Source organism: Phyllobates terribilis, unplaced genomic scaffold (genome assembly GCF_046119375.1).
Source record: "Phyllobates terribilis strain yellow unplaced genomic scaffold, ASM4611937v1 Scaffold_3__8_contigs__length_932513732, whole genome shotgun sequence".
Taxonomy (NCBI): domain Eukaryota; kingdom Metazoa; phylum Chordata; class Amphibia; order Anura; family Dendrobatidae; genus Phyllobates; species Phyllobates terribilis.
The window spans coordinates 468412155-468432298 of NW_027362763.1; the positions used below are offsets into that span (position 1 = coordinate 468412155).

The 20144-nt window shown below is 40.3% G+C and overlaps 1 protein-coding gene across 1 annotated transcript in view; it reads left to right on the top strand.

Moving 5' to 3' along the window:
- Nucleotides 1-18456, top strand: part of FOXO3 (forkhead box O3) — a 117258-nt gene extending 98802 nt beyond the window's left edge. The window contains exon 3 of the mRNA XM_073675815.1: nt 15134-18456. The gene's annotated coding sequence lies outside the window, so the exon portion shown is untranslated. The remainder of the gene's footprint in view (nt 1-15133) is intronic.
- The last annotated feature ends 1688 nt before the right edge of the window (nt 18457-20144 follow it).

A 20144-nucleotide genomic window follows, 5' to 3' on the forward strand; every position in this document is an offset into this window, starting at 1 on the left:
TACATTGCATGTATTGACCAACCATTCTTATTACTGTCCTTGTGCTTCCTTGATGACATCTAATTCTATAAATCTGCTCCCAGTATCCTTTCCTGCTTTTCTAGACAGTTGTTTTCTTCCAGCTGCTGAACTTCTTCTTTTCTCCATCTTTTACACAACACATTCAGTCATTTCAGAGGAGCTTTAGTCATGCGATTTGTGCACCAAATTTGCTTAAAAATAACTTCTAGTGAATATGGTAAATAAAAAAATAAAAAAAAAAACAATTGTGGAATTGCACTTTTTTTTCAGTTTCAATGCACTTGGAATTTTTTCCCGCTTTCCATTGTATCGCATGATAAAATTAATAGTGTCATTCAAAAGTACAACTTGTCCCCCCAATAAGCCCTCACATTGCTATGTGGATGGAAAAATAAAAAAAGTTATGGCTCTTGGAAGAAGGAGAGGAAAAAACCCAGAAAATAGCCACTGCATGAAGAGGTTAAGTAATTGTTGTGGGATTTTTATTAACTGATTTGAGCTTCCCTCTCTCTACCCTTTGAGTCCCAGGCTGGCCTATGACAGTCTATGGGGTAGTTCACTTAGTTCTCTGCAGCATATCATTGCCGTTACGGCTGTCAGTTAATGTGCCACCACTGACTGTAAGCACCCTGCCACACTGACTGACTGTCGGGAGGAATACAGTCAATTTCCTCCCGGTAGCCATGCTTTCAGTGCGGTGGCCGGGCAGCTTTAGAAAGTCTATTAACCTACAGATTAACCCTATATCTGCAGGTTAATGGTGTTTGGGGACATGGCAGATTCCCTGTAAGACGTTTGTTTTTCTCACACTAGTTCTATCCATGTTTTTCACAGATAGAACATGTACCCATTATAATCCTGTTCACATAACCGTGTGTCCACAAAAAAACCCCACAGAGACTTGTCTGTTTTTGATCGAAGTCACGGCACATATTGTCTTCTCTGTGATGTCTGTTTTTAACATTTTTATGGGTAGGAGAAATGTGTCAATTCATTTATTTTTTTTCATACGAATGAATCTCTGATAAAAGACTGTTTGTAAAAGCTGATACACAAACCAAACCCTGATGAAAATCATATCAGAAACACTGCTGAAATTCGGACAGTTTTTTATGTACCAGTAAAATCATTGTGGTCTGAATGGAGCCCTAAAAGCTGATTTCTGCTCGCAATCTAGTGCCAGTCGACTGTATACAAGTTGATTGCTCTTTTAAAGGCTTACACAAAATGTATGGGGGCACAATGATCGTTTTGTTCCCATCCAGCATTAATCCTGTCTGCTGCATATCCCCCGTATACACAGCACGATCTGCTACTGACAGATGAATTAATGGCCAGAATGAATGATCTAATATGCCAATGAACAAACATTTCGCTCATTAGTCGGCTGATGCCGGCCCTGGATACACAGACTTACAATCAGGTACAAGTGTTCTTATAAACACATGTTTGCCGAATTACTGGTCTGTGTAAATAGTTTTAATCAGTGAAAATCCCTGTGTGAAACATGCAATAAATTTCAATCTTTCCTAGAGTAATGTGACCACAGCGGCAATAATAATAATAATCTTTATTTTTATATAGCGCTAACATATTCCGCAGCGATATATACATTATCGTCGCTGTCCCCATCGGGGCTCACAATCTAGATTCCCTATCAGTATGTCTTTGGAAGTAGGCATAGCCTAGCCTCCATGCCACCAATATGGATGAGACCGTGGCAGATAAGAATAGCTGAAGGTATAGACAAAATAGTACATGACGAAGAGCGAAAAGATAATCAGATATTTTCTGACACAAATTGGATAATAATTGTACCTGCCCACACCACCCCTGTTAATTATCCGCTTGGTCACATCTTGGGGAACACAACCCTGACCCTGAATTCCTGACATTCATCAGCTCTTCTTCTGACCGGCCTATGCCTAACAGGTTATTTTTGACCTGAAATGTTGCTTCTCTCCGATGTTTAGCACCTTAATGCGGTGTGGATTGTGGATATTAAAGAAAATTCAAATAAAGAGTGTTTCAAGCATCTTCACATACTTAATGGTGTGCCTCCCAAGCATATATAGTATTGATGGTCTGAGGAGTCAAGTGTTCAACTACAGGGGAATATGCACTCTCTTCCTACCTTGTATTTTTTTGTACAACTCTCACTGTGTTTCCTTGGACTACTTAATCATTCAGCAGTAAAAACTAAAATTCCCATGAGTGCTTATCCCTTTCACATATTGCCCTTCAAGTTGATAACATGATCCGTGCCATTTTGTGTTTTGGTGGAAAAAAGGCGTATACAAATTCACCAAACCTATAGTATGTAAACCATGTTTTACCCATTAGACTATTTAATCAGAAATTGCTTGTTATTCTTCCATTTACAAACTACATATAGTAACAGGTTTAAAAAGACGCAGGTCCATCAAGTTCAACCTTTCTCCACCAGTTATACATTCTTTTTCCAAATAATTGATACCCCACAATGTTATGTGTAGTAACCTCCAGCCCTTTTTTGAAGGCTGTTATAGTGTCGGCCATCACTACCTCTTGTGGTCGGCATTCCACAGGTTGGCTGCTCTAACTGTAAAGAACCCTTTCCTGTTTAGGTGCTGGAATCGCCTTTCTTCCACCTGTAATGAGTGCCCCTGGTCTTTAGTATGGTCTTTGGAAGGAATAAGTCATGTGCTAGTCCTTTGTACTGACCACACATATAATATATGTAAATGAGATCCCCTCTGAGACATCATTTTTTTCTAAGCTAAACAAGCTCAACTATTCCAACCTCTCGCTGTAGGAGAGACCATCCTTCCCAAGTAATAATCTAGTTGTCTGCCTTAGAACTGACACTAACTTCTGAATATCCTTTTTAAAATGTCGATTCCAAAACTGGATCCCATATTTTACATGGCCACTGTAACCTTTGAATACAAAAATAGCAAATGACGCAACATGTTCAAGACTTTTTATGGAGTACATATAAAGACAGGAGCTGGTAGACAGGTTTTTTTTTGTTATATTTCATAAGCTAACCACAAGCATTAGTCAGTAAAAACTACTTAAGAATTCTCTTTCTTTATTCTACTATTATTGTTTTACTGAGCTGAATGGCAAGCCTAAAGGCCCCATCCATATTAAATAGCTGTCGGCCGAACATATATGTCTGGGTTTGTTTGGGGCTACATGACTATATTGGATAATTTTATAATCTCTATTAGCAGCAAAAATTGTTTTTCTGATAGTCGACTCTTAAGCTCATCCTTCAATGTAGATCAATGTGGGACAAATTCCTGGTAATGCTCTATTCACTTCCGGTGTCAGGCATCATCAGGGTTGGGTCGTTTGTTCCTGACAGCCCCTTTAAATGTTACATTTCTAGATGTCTGTTATTAATATGAAGTGTGTTTTGTGTGTTTGTTTGTTTTTTATACATATATCTGGTTAGATGAATTGATCAATGAATGGGAAGCAAACAGTTTGAAGCTGAGCGTCCATTGTCAGGCCAATTATCCAAATCCAAACTTGGCTTTATCTATTGGGCATTCCTATTTTACTTGTGTTGTTCATACTGGCTTTTAGCATGTAATTCCCAGAGAATAAACTAACATGTAATCAGGGAGATTCTACTCTATTACCAAGTAGACATACAGTGCCTTAAAAAAGTATTCCTACCACATGAATTTTTCCACATTTTTTCATGTTACACCAAAAACATAAATGTATTTTTTGTGACTTCATGTGATCTACCAACACAAAGTACTGTAAGTAGCAAGTATTTGTGAAGTGTAAAGGAAATGATACATGGTTTTCTAATTATTTTAAAAATGTTAATCTGAAAATTGTGAAGTGCATTAGTATTCAGCCTCCTAGTCTCAAATTTTTGCAGCCTCTAGCAGGTTTTCCTCCAGGATTGCCCTATATTTAGCGCCATCCAACTTTTCATCAACCCTGACCAGATTCCCTGCCCCTGCTGAAGAAAAGCATCCACACAGCGTTATGCTGCCACCACGATGTTAGAAGGTGGGGATGGTGTTTTCAGGGTGATGTGCAGTGTTAGTTTTCCACCACATATAGTGTTGTGCATTTAGCCCAAAAATTTCTACTTTGGTTCCATCTGATCAGATAGTGGTGTCCCCTACATGGCTTTTTGCAAACGGGACTTCTTATGGCTTGCTTTCAAAAATTGTTTTCTTCTTGCCACCCTTTCAAAAAGGACAGATTTATGGAGTATATGACTAATAGATGTCCTGTGGACAGATTCTCCCACCTGAGCTGTGGATCTACAGCTCCTCCAGTGTGACCATGGGCTTCTTGGCTGCTTCTCTAATTAGTGCTCTCCTTGCTTAGGATGTCAGTTTAGGTGGGCGGCCATGTCTTGGTAGGTCTGCAGTTGTGCCATATTCCTTACATTTTTGAATGATGGATTGAACAGTGCTCTGTGAGATGTTCAGAACATGGGCTATTTTCTTATAACTTAACCCTGCTTTACTCTTTTCCACAACATTATCCTTGACCTGTCTGGTGTGTTCCTTGGTCTTCATGATGCTGGTTGATCTTTAATGTTCTTAAACAAAGCTCTGAGGCCTTCACAGAACAGCTGTACTTATACTGAGAATAAATTACACACAGGTGTACTCAATTTACTAATTATATGACTACTTGAGGTAATTGGTCACTCAGGATTTTATTTAGGGGTATCAGCCAACAGGGGGCTGAATACAAATGCACGTCACAATTTTCAGATTTATATTTTAAAATAATTGGGAAAACCGTGCATCATTTCCTTTACACTTCACACATACTTGCTACTTTGTGTTGGTGTATCACATAAACGCCCAATTGTTGAAAAAGTTCAATTTGAAAAAGTTCACAGGGTATGAATACTTTTTTAAGACACTGACTTTTACAACAAGACTTTGGGAAACTTGTGGTTGTGCTGCACTTTTGTGGCAGATTTATGATGCATTTTAGTTGCCTTGACCAGTGAGAGATCAATACCAATTAGGGTTATGCCTTCTATTTTCAAGGAATATTCCTGGCAAAATGGATAATGAAGGCTTTTTTTCTTTTTATCTCCATCCTCCTTGCTACAGTGTATATAGTGGTCACAAGACATTTTGGGTGCTGAAGCATGCATTTGTTTAGGAGAATGTGTTGTAAAATGTATACCTTTTTCTCTCTAGTTAAATGTGCGTCTTATTGCTGCCTTTCTGTGCTCTGTATTGCTAAAGTTTAAAGGGGATTTCCCACAAACAAAAGTTGATTTTTAATCAATACATCTTGGAATAATAAGTTCCACAATTGGATGAGTTTAAATAAATGTCCCTGTGCTGAGATAATCTTATAAATGTGCCCCTGCTGTGTACTGTGTAATGGCTGTGTCTGACCATACAGGAACATGGTCTGATCATAACACAGCTCCTGGGTAGAGGAGGAAGAAAAAAAGAATATACAGACATTATAGCACGGGATCAAGGCTGATTCTTTTTGTGATTTAATCATTTCACTGCCCGTTTTTAAACAATATTTTACTTCAAAGAAAGAATCCGCTGTGATCCCCTGCTGTAATGTCTGTATACTCTTTTGCTTCCTCCTCTGTCCAGGAGCTATGGTATGATCAGACCATGTTCCTGTATGGTCAGACACAGCCATTACACAGTACACAGCAGGTATTGTTTAATCTCACTCATAGCTCAGCCATTGTTTACATTGTACACATCACTAATTTAATTAAACTGTCCTAATCCAAACTGCCATCTCAGGTGACTAAGACAAGATGGTAAAATCACAAATATAAATGAGTTTCACCTACTGTTGTACTTGCTTTTTTTCACTAAAAATGCAGCAAAACCTGATATGTACCGTATTTTTTGGACCATAAGGCGCACCCCAAATTTTGGGGTGGAAAATAGGAAAACAAATGTTTTGATAAGTCTTATAGTCTGAATAGGTATCTTACTTGGATGGGCCGTGTAGCTGGGGCACAGGAGGCAAGGTCCTTCAGGAAGCCGGGCCTGGCGCTGGTGGCCTGGGTGCCTGGGGCTGGCCGCCTGGCGCTGGTGGCCTGGGGCTGGGTGCCTGGTGCTGGGGGCCTGGTGGCTTGTGCTGGGCATATGCTTGCTGGCGCTGGGGGCTTGGGTGCCTGGGTGAGTGGTGGCTGGCGCTGGGGGCTTGGTGGCTGACTCTGGGGGCTTGGGGCCTGGGTGAGTGGGGGCTTGGGGCCTGGGTGAGTGGGGGCTTGGGGCCTGGGTGAGTGGGGGCTTGGGGCCTGGGTGAGTGGGGGCTTGGGGCCTGGGTGAGTGGGGGCTTGGGGCCTGGGTGAGTGGGGGCTTGGGGCCTGGGTGAGTGGTGGCTTGGGGCCTGGGTGAGTGGTGGCTTGGGGCCTGGGTGAGTGGTGGCTTAGGGCCTGGGGGAGTGATGGCTGGTGCTGGGACTTGGGGCCTGGGTGAGTGGTGGCTGGGGGCTTGGGGCCTGGGTGAGTGGTGGCTGGGGGTTTGGGGCCTGGGTGAGAGGTGGCTGGGGCCTGGTACCGGGGCCGGTGTCTTGCTGTGAGTAGCGTGGCAGAGCGCTGTGAGCTGCTTCCGGTGCGCGTGGCCATCTTTCTGAAGCTGAGATCTACAGGAAAATGGCCACCAGCATAGCAGAGCGCATGCGCCGGCTCCGGTGGCCATTTTCCTGTAGATCAGCTTCAGAGAGATGGCTGCGCGCACCGGAAGCAGCTCACATCAAGAAACCGGCCCGGTACCGGGCAAGGCCCCAGCTCCCAGGCAGATATCTCTTCTGCTGCCGCCGCCTGCTCCCGCCGCCGCCGCCGATCCTACTCCACCACCACTGGTAAGTTACTTTCGGACCATAAGATGCACCCTCCCCATTTTCCTCCCAAATTTGGGGGGGGGGGGGGGGAGTGCATCTTATGGTCCGAAAAATACAGTAGGTTCACACTGTGCTTTTTTTTCAGCGTTTTTTCACCACCCATTACTTTCAGTGGGTGAAAATCGCTGAAAAAATGCTGAAAGATGTGACATGCTCTATTGTGCAAAATAACATGCAAAGCACAAAATCCTGATGGCACAAAAACCAATGTGTGTGCATGAGATTTCTGAAACCTCCGACTTTGCTGGTACTGTAAAACGCAGCTGAAAATTTGCATAAAAAAACACTGAAAAAGCACTTGGTGTGAAGATAGCCTAAGGGTATGTGCACAAAACGTTGATTTTTTTTTTCAGGCGGGTGAACCTGTTGAGTTTTGTTTTTTGTTAACAGGAAACGTTTCTCGTTGTAATCAAGAAGTGTTCCTTTTTTTTCTTAAAGTGTTTCTACGTTAATCCTTAGGCGATTTTGCGACAGTTGTGACCACCGGTGGGGTGGTGGTTGGCACTTTTTTTTTTTTGTATTGTTCCAGCGTGAAGAAAAAAATGCTGAAAAAGACACCATCTTTTGGGCGCCTTTCAAGTTGTCCAAATGACTTGTATGTATTGTAAGTATAGATGGTCTTCAGGGCAGAGAATGGTAAACTCGTTTGTTTTAGCTGCTTGGCGTCTTTGGAAACCTGAAGTGGCTAAAGGACGCTCTGAAGCCTGAACATAGGAACATCAAGTCGTTTTTACATAGAAATGCATATATTCATTCTTTTGAGCTCTTTCTGGCAGGTTTCAGAGTGAAAAAAAAATGTGTACATGCTCTAAGAAGTTAAATTGTAGACTCTGATTCTTCCTTTGTCCAGTGAGCTTCCAATCACCATCGTACCTCCCGGTAATGGATGGACACTTACTTTATTAGCATCTGACTCACCAAGCCCCCTGCTGCCATGGCAACACCTCTATAAAGTGCAGCTTTCTACTAGTTACTGGGCTGCCCACACTTCCGCATTGATTTCTATGGTGGAAGACACAGTGTATTATAGCTTCTACCTTCTGGAAATGATCGTATTATTCTAAATGGATCTATTCATGTATTGATTAATAGATTGGAATTGTTCTATGTGTTTTCTGCTTACATACTAGTCTAGTCTCTGGTCAATATGTGCAATATTTTTTGACACAATTTGTGGAGAAATCTATTGATTTCTTCTGTCCATCTGCTTGACATTGTTTTTGTGATTGACAGTATTAATACTATACTGGGTATTGAGTGGTATGAGATTATTTCGGCCTTGCTTTCATGCAAATCCACTTTTTTTCTATTACAGTTTGCATTCACATTTTCCTTTTCGTAAGCCCGGATGTGTCATTGTTGCTGTGCAGACCCACTTTGTGTCTTCTCATGAACACAGAAGATGTCTCGGCTCTGCATTTCCTTAACATATATGTCCAGAGCAGCTCGGAGCCTTAAAAATATAAGAAGTTCTTGATGACACATTTGGGGTGCCTTTACACAGAGTTTTCACCATTTTTGGGCTGCATTTTTACTGCACTGTATGATGGAAGCCTTACCTTACCTAAGCAAATTTTTTTTCTGCACTTAGCTGTGAGTAGGGGTGCTTTCACATTGTGCTTTGGCATCCTTTCAGTGGCCCCGTCAGGGCTTGCGTTCGAAACCCACCCTCCCAGCAAAACGGGATTCGGACATAGGCGCCGACGAGGCCATAGACAATAATGGTGCCAGCAGGGAAAACGTGCGCTCTGACGTGCTTCATTTTAAGGCATGAATGTCTACTGAAGGCGGACACCCAGATGCTGTCTGAAAATAGGAGATCTTTTACCAAAATCGATTGCTTGTGGTAATTTTTTTTTTTGTTTACGAACCATGAAGCCATGATCAACTTTATGAATGATGAACATTCAGAGTCATCCGAAATATCAGGTATTTTCATATGACTATAGTCAAAAGTATAATGAGCATGTGTTGATTGTTCGGAAGATCTCCTATTTTTAGCTGCACCTTACGGGGGTGGGTTGATCCTAAGAACAATCATGTATGTTAAGTTATATTCATTAAATCCTCTCCACGAACGTTCATATCCATCAAGTTAAGGAGTAGTATGCAACTGTGTTTTATTTTTCATATAAAACATTGTATCAATTAAAAGCTAAAATATATATTTTTCAATGCATCGTATACTGGACCTTGGATAGAATATCAAAATATTATTCTTAATCAGTTATTAAATAATAATTGATTATAATTCACATCAAATAATTTCATGCCAGTATAAATTGTTATATCACTTGATTTTTATTTTTTAAACCCATTTCCCAGATTATTGTATGTCTTTTTTAAATGCACATTAAAAATGTATGGCTACATGTCCAATTTCATCGGAAATGTGGATGGTGAAGTCATGCACACAGACATACATAGGAATGACTAACAGTCGTTCATTGTTCGGTTTTCATATCCTATGAATGGGGACCGTAAGGTGGCGATGCCCATTAGATAACCATCGACCAAACCTGCCAGCGGGATGAGCCGACCACTGAATATGTATGGCAGTGTCCTGGCTCTTTCACAACAACAGATGATTGGGGAGGAGGGCTAGGAGGAGGGTCAGACAATGGCTTCCCCTCTCCCTAATGAGAACATGTGTTTGGGGGGAGGTCAGGGTGAATATTGTTTAGTATAATGATCAATTCGCAGATAAAATAAGGTATATGTCCCCCTTTTGCGACCGCAGCCACCAAACAAAATGGCTGGTTGAACCAAGCACAGGCACTCGGCGCACCCTTAGCATGACCAAATGGCTCCGGTCTCCAGCCCCGTTCTTCCTTGATTGACTGTACTGGTTGTACAGGAGCCAGAGGAGGGCAGAGATAGATGGTAAACAAGTAGGTGGTAAGGTGCACTGAACTGATTGGCAAAGTCAGTGGTGCACCAAGCACATGTGCTTGGTTTGAACAGTCATTTTGTGCTGACAGACTCCCTTTAACAAAAACTGCTCCTTCTCATGAACATTATTCAGTGTCTAAATGTTTGCAATTGAAAAGACTTGCAGTTTGGACGTTAAGTTTTGAAACAGCATCACATTAGAGAATATAGATGAAATCCAATCCAAAAATGTATGATTGCAGAGATGTATGGTTCAATATGACTCCATGGGAGCAGAGATCATTGATGTCATTGTATTGGTTAATATATTATCATAGACATCAACTTATATTTTTAATGTGAACCTGTCACATGAAAAAACACTATTAACATGCATTGGGTTAATCTAGAGGTGGACATATCATTGGTGTGGGGCCTGAGAGGTAAGGGGGCCCATTTCCACTTCGAAAACAGGTGGAATTGTGCATTATGATGAGCTATTGGACTGCAAAGGGCCCGTATATTATGCTTGCACAAGGACCCTCTTCTGTCTCTTTCCACTACTGGGTTAATCTGCTGGTTAATAGCGCTCTGAACCTGCCTGACGCCATCACTTAATACTGTCCAAATGCTGAAGATGTGAATGTGGCCTTAGGATAGGTGATCAATATCTGATCATGGGGGTGCGACACCCGGCATCCCTGCTGATCAGCTGTTCCCAATGACCAGATGTGCTCACTTGTGGAACTACACAGCTTCGTCAACTGCAAAGTTGCCAAGGCCATGTATTGCACATCCTTGAATCAAATAGGCGTGGATGTTAAATACCCGGCCATGACCATAATTATACAAAGCTGTGCAGCTCGGAACTGAGCACATCCGGTGGACAGTGGGAACAGCTGATCGGCGGGGCTGTCAGGTGTCGCACCCTCATGATCAGATATTGATGACCTATCCTAAGGCCACATTCACATCTTCAGTATTTGGTCAGTATTTTACATAAGTATTTGTAAGTCAAACCCAGGAGGGAGTGAAAAATACAGAAGCGGTGCACGTGTTTCCATTAGGATTCGCTCACACTGGTGTATAAATCAGACGACTGCAATCCAATAAAAAATTAGACTGCACTCAGACCAGTGTTATTCAATGAGGCAGTGCAGATCTGCATATTTTTTTTCTCCTCTATATTTGGCATGAGAAAAAAATTGTAGCATGCTGCGATTTCACTCTAAAATCTGATGGGTGTGAGAAAAAAAATCGGATATCACATGGAACATCAGTATTGCATTTGATTTTTACGAATACATTGCAATTCTGGAAATGGGAAACTGTAAATGGTCATGTAAATAGTTAATAGCTGCTGAGTAAAAAAAGGGATGGTATACAAACAGCACACGGATGAAAAGTGAGAAAAAATTGACCCACTTTTCTGGATGAGAATGGGACCGATTTTTTTTTTTTTATATGCTCGTGTGAGCATACCCTTAAACTGACTGTTCCACTCCTGGTTTTGCCTTAGAAATACCAACCAAATACTGAATGTGTAAATGAAGGGTTAGACCATCGGTATAAAAATCCCAGACAACCCCTTTAAAAAATGACATGTTGCTTGTTCTCAGTGGGAGAAACAAAATAATAATTTATAGTTATGATACCTTTTAATGGTCAACAAAAATGAAAGAAACACAAATATATATACACAAAAAGAGCAGAGACAAGACATAATAAATGGACATTTAAAAAAAAAAAAAACAAACTGAGCTCAGAGAATAAATCCTTCATTAGTTTAGATAAGTGGTGTGAAAATTGTATTGTCCAAGACCCGATGGCCTCACTGCCATTCAGGACACAACATAAACAATATGAAAGTTGTTAAATTAAAAGGCAACTTCAAATCACAAAAATATCAAGGGGTTTGTGAACAAAAATTTATGCCAGTCTTTGATACACTCCACACAGGACTAAATCTATCACAAGGATTTATGACTTTCTACAAAATCTGAGGAATCTGCTCCAGATACAGTGAGGCCATCAGGTATGGGACAATAAAACTTTCACACCACTTATCTAAGCTAAGGAACGATTCATTCTCTGAGCTCTGTCTGTTTTGTTTTTCTTAAATGTCCCTTTATTATGTCATGTCTCTGCTCTTTTTGTGTATATATTTGTGTTTCTTCAGATACTTTCATACCATGCCTGATGAAGAGATCTAAGTAGTCTCAAAAGCTTACTTTGTGACATCACTTATTTTATTTTTCTTAGCAATTAAAAGGTATCATAACTACAAGATTATTATTTTGTTTCTCCCACAGAGAACAATCAATCTTTTTTCAACTGGTTAAGGCCTCTTTCACACGTCCTGACATTTCCAGTACTGGAAAAACCAGTACCTTAGTTATCAGTGTCCGTGTGTAGTATACATGTGTCAACGGTGTGTTGCCCGTGTACCACTTCTGTATCACACGTACCGGCTCCTGGGAAACAGCAGTACAGTTCGTGCTCTTCCTGGGTGCTGGAAGCAAGCCTCATCATTGTTCCCTGCTCGTGCAGATTCGCAGTGGACAATGTTGAGAGCTGTATTCAGCCCCTGTGTAAAATTTATAATAATAATTGAAAAAAAAAAATATCCCTCACCTGTCCGAAGTTGAAAGAATTCATAGTGTCCCAAGCCTTAATCTGTGCGACATTTGCTCATCTCCATGAGCGGCGGCTTGAGGCAACGGCTCACTTTAAAGAGCAAAGTAGAATGACTCGATGCAGCGAGAGCGGGCCCCTGAACCGCGGTGAACTCACTGAGCAGGGGAAAATGATGAGACTTGCCTCCAGCACCCGGCGCCTGGGATCATCATGAACTGTACCGCTGACTCCCAGGTGCCGATACGTGTCACACTGACACATGGATGTCGTCCTTGTGTCATCACTGTGCACCTATGTGGGACATTTTGCGTCTTGTGCAAAAAAAAAAGACATGTCAGCGTGTTTTACCCACGAACACACGGTCCATGGAAATACATGACGTGCACAGACTCATTCATTTGAATGTGTCAGTGTCTCCAGTACATGTGGAAACTGTCACCACTGCTACCAGAGACACTGACGTGTGAAGAAGGCCTAACACTGTACCAAAACCTTTTTTGTCTTTTGGCCTTATAATGTAATACTACATACATTAAAATAAATCATCCCTAAATGGTATAGTTGCGAGTTTAGCCATGATGCCAAACACTTTTATGCAATAAAAACTGCTAAAGTTAAACGCTTCATAGCATATTCCCAAACAATTAAGAAAATGTCAAGCTCTTCACTGTAGATGTCATTTATGTGAACACCCACTCATTTCATAGCTGTTCAATTTTCACTATGACATTTCCATGTTATGAATATTGCTCAACTAACTACTCTTTGCTTGCTGTTTTTGTTATTTTTTTTTATTCTAAGAGAAATGTTAGGGATAACAGATGTGATGTTTCACACCTCCCTTTTTTGGGTTGATGGCTTTATTTATGGCATGAGTTCATCTATACGCATCCCAAATTTTTATTCATTTAATTAAGAATTAATGATTCATTGGAAGAAAAAAATGGCATTGCACATGGCAACCAGTCATATTTCATCTTTTTAACCTTTCAATTATAAAATTCTGGTTGGATCATAATCTGTAATTCTTCCTCCTTGCTCCTACAGTGTCTTCTCTCCAGATATTTATAAAAATATATACTGTTATGTGAATTTTCAGCTGTACATCCAAGAGCTTGTACAATGGCTCCTTTAAGTACTTAAAGCTGTAGCATGTTCAGATGGGTGACAGCTGTTTTGATGGCTCCACAATGCTGTCCAAATTGAATTTTGTTCCATCTCGGGCCTGTTTCTGGTTTACTTTATTGGCATGGAGCTAAATTTTATCTGACAGCAAGTGTTGTGTGTGGGGAAATACCAAAATGCCAACACTGCTGATCTCCATTAAACTCACACCATATGTTGTAGATCATATAGCACAAGTCAACATAAATCATGATAACATCCAAAGTATATACAGGGACCATTGTTTTTCACAACCTGATTTCCTGTTTTACCATTTCATTTGTGGACACAAAAAAGATTTTGGCGTTAAAAACAATAATCCAATATGGTTTTCGCTTTATTCTGCAGCACAGCTACCATTATGAAACATTCACTCTTCACTAGAGATAGCCATATGATTTCTGGGGTTCTCCAAGAATTCCTAAAACATGAACCATTAGGTTGTATTCTCACGATGAGTTTTTTGATGTTGAATGCCTTCACTGCGCAACAAAACGCAGCATCTTACTATCCAGTAAAGTGGATGAGATTTATAGAAATCTCATGGCTTGTGCCACTCATACACACTCTTTTAAAGTAAAGTAAAGTGACCTGCAGTGTGTGTGAAATCCACAACATGTCGATTTTCTCTTGTACGCGGAGTTTTGTGTGTGGATTTCCTCTATAGAATTGCATTAGATGCGAAAATCCGTCAGTAAAAAGAGGAAACGCACTAAAAACCGCATGTGATCCACACATGGCTGTATCAATAAAGTTATCAAAGCCAAACACTAGGAAGCATGAAAAACAAAGCAACTTTAATTAAAACAGCACACACTAAAAAGAGATAAAAACCGCAGCATCAAAAACACAATAAAAATGCACTTTAAAAAACGCATCCAAATACGCAATGAAAAAAGCACGAGTAGCATAACGGGTTCAGAATCAAAAGCTCATCGTGGGAACTTAACCTTAGTTATTCCTTGGCCTCTTAAGCATTGTAGCATCTTTTTTACTCCTTGCCAAGTAGCAAATGTTAGCTAACCTCTTTAATTCGCTCCAACCCCTTGTTCAAAGTTTGCAGATATTTAACCACAGTGCCGAAATGTTCTGATTAGACAAGCATCAGTGGGCATTCGTTTTTCTATACTCTCATCACGTTCGGGCCTCACATTTGTAGTCCATCAGCAATGTGTGGCCTGACACATTGTCACATCAAACAATCTAAGGGAAAGGGAAGTAATCCCACAGGCTAATATGCTAATTACAAAGCATGTAAATGCATAGCATATAGGTGTGCTCCTACTGTGGTTATTCAAGCCCTACAGGGAGATTATGATATGTGTAGTATACATTTAACTACTAGGTAAACATAGAGCAAAGGATATAAGAAGGAGAAATACCTTTAGAGAAAAATTGTAAAGAGCAGGTAGGTGATCCAGGATGTGAGCAGCATCCCCCTCACCCCGACGCGCGTTTTGCCACTAGCTTTTTCCATGGATCATGTAATATTTCAGAGAGTAGTCTGTATAGATGGCATACATATTGGATTTTCCTGTATTAACTATATATTTTTTCTCTTCTTTTACAGGCCTAGGAACTGACAAGCGACCCTATAAATGAAACCCTTTGCCAAAACTGCTGTCAGCAAGCGGACAGTGATCCTGTTTACAGCTTATGACCTTTTCATGAATCCTGCAACAATTTCCGAACCTTGCAATGACTGTTAGCAGAAATCCTTCAAACTCAAGTAAAGATCCTTCCAGGATAATCCGTTCGCCTCCCTCCTTCATTGTTCAAGTATGCAAAAGTGTCCGCGCAAGATGAGAACCTATATGGAAGAATGTGATCTTGTGGGCACCCGTCGTCTTGTTATGCAGTGGTGTTTGTCAACATAGCTGGCATAGCTGCCATGCATCACATCACCACCAGCCGTACAACTCTGAACCACGCTGTCCATTTCTAGGGTAGAATCACACATTTGCAGTCCATATTTTTTGTTTTTTTCTGACATTTTTCCCTTTTTATTTTACTAGCACCTGTAAGAGGAATATTCTGATAGTATTCATGTAAGCTAACAGTCAATCTACTGCCTCTCCGTTATGCCAAAAAGGCAGAATTTTCCATGGAAGACTCTTTACTTATTACTCTCATTTCCATTTGCAATGTTTTTTGTTTTTTTCCTTTTAATGATGCAATTCAGGGATAAATATGTTGCTGACATGGTACTTACTTCCAGTCACCCAAATCATATGTATACTGCTGTATTTTACTAATATATCCAGAACAGTGGAGTTTATACAGTTTGTTCTTGATTCATGTGTTAGTTTTGTTTTTTTTAAGCTTCTTATCACCAAATGGCCAGAAAGGGTTTTACATAGGATATCTGGCAGACATAGCAGTCTATTGGCAATGCTGTGTATGCATGTGTACCAAAACGACCACTGTACACGGGGTGTTCGTACAAGCATTGCACTATATGGGTCTTCCGTCACTTGGCTTTGAATAATATATTTTGCATACGGAAACCCTTAATGGAAGAATAAGATAAAATCCCAAGAGGGATTTCAGGTTACATTATTATGTGGAAAGCACATTGGTGCCGAAGAGGGCCTTCCATATTAATCCTCAGTATGTCTGATCCTTTTTTTTTTTGTTACATTTTTTGGGGGGAGCATATTGTGAATGAACATCAATGGTACACTATTGCAACTTGGTATCTAAAGTACAGAGGCAAGTGATCCCTCTATATATTACCTCTGTACTTGATTGATATATGAAGACTTTCTCCTTTGCATTATGGCATTATGAATATAAATATATAAATATATTTTGTTATGTACAGAGATTAATCATTATGCATGAGTGTTAGGAAGCAGAGGCAAGCTAGCTTTTTTTGTTTTTTTTCCTTCTTCACAGAAAGGATAAGCGCATGCGTCCCTATGACGTGGCCAATGTAATGTTAGAAACATAACCTAATTTACCCCTCTACTGAATCTCTAAAATAGATTATCATGCCTCCCAGACCCGGCAATTATCATTATCTTTACTTGTGTGGTGTTCCGTGATATTTGTGGTCCTTTGATTTTATCTTCTGTACCATTCATTGTCAGTCATTACAACAATGCATGTGGCTGAAAGTAGCACTCTTGACCATGTTAGCCCGATGCACCTGCGCCTGCACTATAAATGTAGCATTAACATTAATTAGTCCTCACGGATCAATATAACTGACCAGTACTCGGTGCTCATAGCTCACTGTGTCGGCAAAGATGGCTAATTTCCTCCGGCACAATATATAGGTTATTGACCCTGGAACTAGAAGTATTACAAGCTGTGACTTGGTAGCATTGGCAGTGGCTTTATTTAAATAGTATTCACTCTAATTTTCTCCTCCTTCTATACAGCATCGTAGTTACTTAAAGGGAATCTGTCACTCCTTTTTTTTCCACCTAATCGTAGTATAATGTAGAGACAAAGTCCCGGATTCCAGCGATGTGTCACTTAGTGGGTTGTTTATTGTAGTTTTTATAAAATCCCAGTTTTATCAGCAGGAGATTATGATTAGAGGACGAGTAAACCTGCTGCCATGCTGTACATGATATTTATGAGCTCTATATAACCCTGTCCCCACCACTGATTGGCAGTTTTCTGTGTATACTTTCCATAGGCAGAAAGCTGCCAGTCAGTGGTGTGGGCAGGGTTATACAGAGATCAGCATTTAGAGAACTGACAGATCTGCAGCAGCTAAAACTGTGATTTTATCACTAGAGGACAAGTAAACTTGCTGCCATGTTGTCCACCTTATTCATGAGCTCTGTATAACCCCGCCCCCACCACTGATTGGCAGCTTTCTGCCTATGCACAGTGTACACAGAAAGCTGTCAATCAGTGGTGTGGGCGGGGTTATACAGAGATCAGCATTCAGAGAACTGGCAGATCTGCAGCAGATAAAATAGTGATTTTATCAAAACTGCAGCAAGCAGCCCAGTAAGTGATACATAGTTGGAATCAGGGTCTCTGCCCCTACATCATGCTACTTTCAGATGGGGCAGTAACAACCTGATGACAGATTCCCATTCAGACTCCTCAACTAACTGTGAATAGGTTTGTAAAAGATAGCTAAGTGTATCTACTGTATGTACTAAACACCGTGAATTTCTTCATGTTTTCACCTGCACTTGTTCTGAGTCTTCTGCTTTTTACAAAAGCTGTATAATGAACACAAGCAAATAGTGATTGGAGAATGGAGAAGAATACACATCTTGATGGACCCACAGTTTGTAGATCTCTTATAGCTCAGATCACAGTACATCCGGACGATCATTCGTATATTCATAGCTACTTACCCTGTAAGGCTTCCATTGCACGGATTATATTGTAGTGTTTTTTTCTGACTTGTAACAAACACCATGATTTTTCACAAGTTTTTTTCTTTGAGAGGTTTTTCCTGCTCTTTTTTCCCTTTAGAGCAGCCTATGAAAAATGCCATTAATTGTGCTGTATTTAAAAAACAATGACAGAACCAAAAAAAAAAAAACACCAAAAAGTGAAAAAGGGCCACAATAGGATGTTGCATATTAACGTAATGACTGAGATCGAAAACCTGGACCAAGGTTTTTTCTGCCAAAAAAAGCCAGAAAAAAATGCCATCACCTCTGAAAAAGTTTCTATGTGAAGGCACCCTAAATTAATAAATTGAATTAATGTATAACTATCTGTCCAATATAAAAGGTGCTTAACTTTCCACTAACACATGGTGCTTGACTTGTTCAGGGCATTGGTGAAAGCCCAATATCTTGGACCTCTAACATGCGTGAATTATTGCCATATAGTTTAGCTTTCACTTCTTTATTTTTGTTCCCAATGACTAATTAGAAGAAAAAAAGCCCTTTTATTAAAATGTGAAAACAATTTTTAAAAGTCTTTTTTCTTAACTCGCATATGATTGCTTGGAGTTACAGGCCCACAGCCTGAGGCTGCACTACTGAGAAACTCTCGCACGTCACTGAATGCAGCATCGTGCCGATTCGCATCACAAAATCCACGAAGGTCCCTTGTATTTTGTAATCTGGATCCGCACGTTGTCTCCATGAAAATACTGCACCTGACAATTCTGAGGAGTGCACATAACATTATCTCAGCCATTCTGATCACGTTTTAGGTCTACAACTCAGCACTGAAATGCAAAAACAAACATTATTATACAATTTAGGCATTTTTTTTATGATGGGTGATCTTTATAGGCGATGTCCAACTTTTGGGACTTTTTTTTTTTTTCTTTTAAACTTAAATGCATGTATTTCTGGCTAAAAATTATGTTTGCAATTAGGTTTCATTAAAAATTCTTTATTTTTCATTTACAGGTCCTTTGTTTGCCGCATTCAATGTTTGTGGTCTCTAAACATAGATTAGCTGAGAGGAGAGCAGAAAAGGACATATAGAAGAGTTCTATCCGAGCTCACTGTAGGCATCCTTTGGTGGTCACAAGACAGTGTTTTAATAGTTTTATCAATGTTTATTGCTGAAATCCATTGTGTATTTTTTGAATTGATATGTATCATGGAGAACTCAAGGCTAAGACCAGAGAACAAGCCAGTATTCATCTGTCAGCCATTTATATAGAAGACACATAAATGTGTGATAACAAGGGTGAGGAATGCAATCCACAAGCTAATAAATCTTGCATAATAACCACAGCACATTTTGCATAGCTAGGTTCTTCTCCTTCGTCTTTGTGCCCTTCGGCTCCTTTCCTTGGTTGTACACCTTGGTGTCATTGCACAAACACTGACATGATGCATTTTGTTGAAGGTGAATTTATTGCTGCTCCCAAAGGGCCTCGTCATAACTGCCTACAGCAACCAATAAAGGTTCAAAATAGATTGCTCCTGGAACATTGAGGCTGCGTTCACACACTGCATCCGTGGCGCGTTTGTTGTTGTTGTTGCTGCAGCAATTTTACACAATTGTGTAAGAAATGGTCAACAGCTTCATATATGGTAATAATGCTGTCAGGAGACCCGTGGTCCATACTCAGACCTTGTTTCACAGGCATCTGAATGAGGCTTCAGTATATGTTTGCTGTTAGGTCTCCTTTTTAAAGAAAATCTCCAGGGAAAATGAATAAGAGCAAATATGACAGTCCCCATATATGTAACTGGCCAATATCGCTGCTAGAGATTGCTCTTACACCCTGTTCACATTATCATCATGGTGGCTTTGTAATGTGTCTTAATGACCTGTTTGGCCTCTATTGTCCTTTTTCACTGCTGGGTGTTTTTGCTATTGTTGTACAGAATTCTGTGGATAATTTTGACTACAAACGTCTCTTCTACTAAGGATAAGAGCCTGTGTCCTTATGGCGCACCCCAGTATAGATTGTTTTCTCCATTGTTTAGTGCAGTGCCATCCTTTTTAAGATGCTACATAGTAGGCCGACAGCAGACAAATGGCGGACAGACCAGACATTACCGCCTAGAGTGCTATGTAAATTAGCTGTCCTCCAGAAGGAGTCGCCTTATGGGGAGCTGCAACATGACTTATTAGTCCTAAAGGAGAAGAACCCATTTGTAAACAGCTTCGGGGTTCTTGCCTCATTA